At 38.2% G+C, this 2,977-nt stretch overlaps 1 non-coding gene across 1 annotated transcript; it reads right to left on the bottom strand.

Annotated features, from left to right (window-relative positions):
• Positions 1 to 1,413: 1,413 nt before the first annotated feature.
• LOC133820741 (small nucleolar RNA R71) lies at positions 1,414 to 1,520 on the bottom strand. The gene has a single exon (XR_009887142.1). It is a non-coding gene; the product is annotated as a small nucleolar RNA R71 (small nucleolar RNA).
• Positions 1,521 to 2,977: the final 1,457 nt, after the last annotated feature.

Here is a 2,977-nt window from a genome sequence, read left to right as displayed (position 1 = left end):
TATTTAATGCATTATTCCCTACGTACATGGAAATGTCCCATAAAATGTGGGATCAGATAACAATCTTAACAATATCCCTTAAGCATTGGGATTGTACAACAATAAATGTGTTCGCATGCAACTGATTAATTCAGATACGGGATTCATTACATCTCCGAGACTATCAGTCGATCTCGAGCTCGTCGCTTAACTTTGCCAATGATTAGAACAAGTAACCCCTAACGAAGCTATCTCATTCGAGCCTACACTTCCCAAGCTTGAATCATTTCATCCAAAGGTAAGACATGTATCAGGGAATATATGTGTCAAACCATGGTTATTTCGAGCTCAGATCATGTTCGAGGCTACATATCCTTGAGCTTTTCGAGGTCGTTATTTACTACAAAGAGGTCTGACTGAAGGATCATATGACGACCGTGTATATTTCGAGCTTACACCTAACGAGCCTAGATTTCGGGATCATAACTACCCATCTCGAAATCTAGGTGTAACAGTTAATAACCCTAATTCTCAATCATTTGAATTAATAGTTAATTTGAGTTATCCTTTGTTCTATTTTATTGTTTTAGTGTTTAGTTTATTAAATTCAGAATCTATTAATTGTCAATCAATTAGAATCAAAAATTATTTTTGGAAATTAATAACAGTCCTTGTGGGAACGATACCTTACTTACTAATTTATTATTTGTTGCGATTGCGTGCACTTGTGTAGTTCAAAAATATCACAACAAGTTTTTTGTGCCATTGCCGGGGGCTGTATTATTAATATCAATATAATTGATTTTTATTCTAAATTGGTTTTTATTTCCAGTACTCATTCAGTTTGTGGTTGTATTGTGTTTCAGGAATTATTGGTATATGCGATGAAGTAGACAAAAGGAACTCATACCGGTAGATCTTGAAATTGAAAGAACGTGCAGACAAAATCGAAAGATAAAGAAAAGGTTGGATTTTGCCATGGCTGAGAATCAAGGAAATGCAGCAAACAATGCTAGTAATGTTAATAATATCCCAAATATTGCAGAGGTCCCAGTGGAACGAGGACCAAGGACGCTTAGAGACTATGTACTTCCTACTGTCACAGGAGTGCATTCATGCATCAGACACCCCACTATTGCTGCAAATAATTTTGAGATCAAGCTAGCAATATTACAAATGGTACAGTCTACTATTCAGTTTGGAAGGATGCCCACGGAGGATCTTAATTTGCACATAGCCAATTTCTTGGAGCTATGTGCAACACTTAGGATGAATCGAACGAGTGATGATGAAATTATACTTAGATTATTCCCATTCTCTCTACGAGACCAAGCCAAGAGTTGGTTAATTTCACCGCAAGCTAATTCTATCACAACTTGGGAGGAGGTGGCCCAAAAGTTTTTAGCAAAGTTTTTCCCTCCAGCAAAAGCTGCAAAGTTGAGAGGGAAAATTAATAATTTCTACCAGACAAAAGGGGAATCGTTGTATGACGCATGGGAAAGATTTAAGGAGTTGCTAAGGAAATGCCCACATCATGGTATAGAGAAGTGGATGCTAGTACATAATTTTTATAATGGGTTGAATGGTACTACTCGCACCATAATAGATGTTGCAGCAGTAGGTGCGTTCATGAGCAAGAGTGTTAATGAAGTGTGTGTGAATTGCTAGAGGAGATGGCAATGAATAACTACCGATGGCCAATTGAAAGGGGATAGCCAAAGAAGGTGGCTGGTATGATTGAACTGGATGTTATTTCCATGCTTACAACACAAGTGGCAGCATTAACAAAACAATTACAGCAGACCCATCTTCCATCCCAAGCCATGCAAGTACATAATTTAGGCGAGGCGGGTGGTAGTCGTCATCTAATGAATCAGCGCCCTGTCTTAGATATGAATAATATGCCCATGGAAGAAGTGCAAGCTATAGGGAATTACTAGAGACAAAACAATAACCCCTATTCTATGTCATACAACCAAGGTTGGACGAACCACCCAAATTTCTCTTGGACAAATAATCAACCTACTCAACAATCTTATCAACAACCTTCATCGAGCTTTTTTCAACCACAAAATAGACCTCCACAACAGCTGATGCCCATGAAGCAACTTGAACCACAACCTAATGCGTTGACCCAATTCATGAAAGAGACAAGGGCATCTATAAGAAGTTTGGAGACGCAAATAGGATAGTTGACAAATTTGATGACTAATAGAGCACAAGGAAATTTGCCTAGCACTACTGAAGTGAATCCTATAGAACAGTGCCAAGCAATCACCTTGAGAAGTGGAACACAGTACGAGGAACCTAAGAGAACTTAGTCAAAGGAGATAAGTCAGGAGAAAAAGGACCAAGGCATAGCAAAGAAGGACTCTAGTGAAGAAAAGGTTGTTGATAGCCTCCCAGAAAAGGAATTGGTGCCTTCAGTAAGCATTGAGAACCATATCAAGATCTCATACCCACAGAGGCTCCGTAAGAAAAATCTGGATAAACAATTTGTGAAGTTTTTGGAGGTATTCAAAAAGTTGCATATTAATATCCCTTTTGCTGAAGCATTGGAACAAATGCCTAGCTATATTAAGTTTATGAAAGAGATCCTATCTAACAAAAGAAAGATGGGAGATTATGAAACTGTAGCATTGAGTAAGAAGTGTAGTGCTATTTTGCAAAGAAATCTCTCGCAAAAGTTAAGAGATCCAAGGAGTGTTACCATATCGTGCAACATTGGGCACTTTGAATGCAAGCATGCTTTGTGTGATTTGGGTGCCAGTATAAATTTAATGCCATTGTCAATATTCCGCAGACTAGAGTTGGGTGAAGCAAGGCCCACAATAGTGACATTACAATTGGCAGATCTTTAAGTCAAGCACCCTAGGGGTATTATTGAAGACGTGTTGGTAAAAGTTAATAAGTTAATCTTCCCAGCAGATTTTATAGTTTTGGATATGGAAGAATATACAAACGTGCCAATTATCCTTGGAAGACTATTTCTAGCAAC

Source organism: Humulus lupulus, chromosome 2, assembly GCF_963169125.1.
Source record: "Humulus lupulus chromosome 2, drHumLupu1.1, whole genome shotgun sequence".
Lineage (NCBI taxonomy): Eukaryota > Viridiplantae > Streptophyta > Magnoliopsida > Rosales > Cannabaceae > Humulus > Humulus lupulus.
Note: the sequence above shows the minus strand (reverse complement) of the source record. Positions and strands in the feature narration are given on the sequence as shown.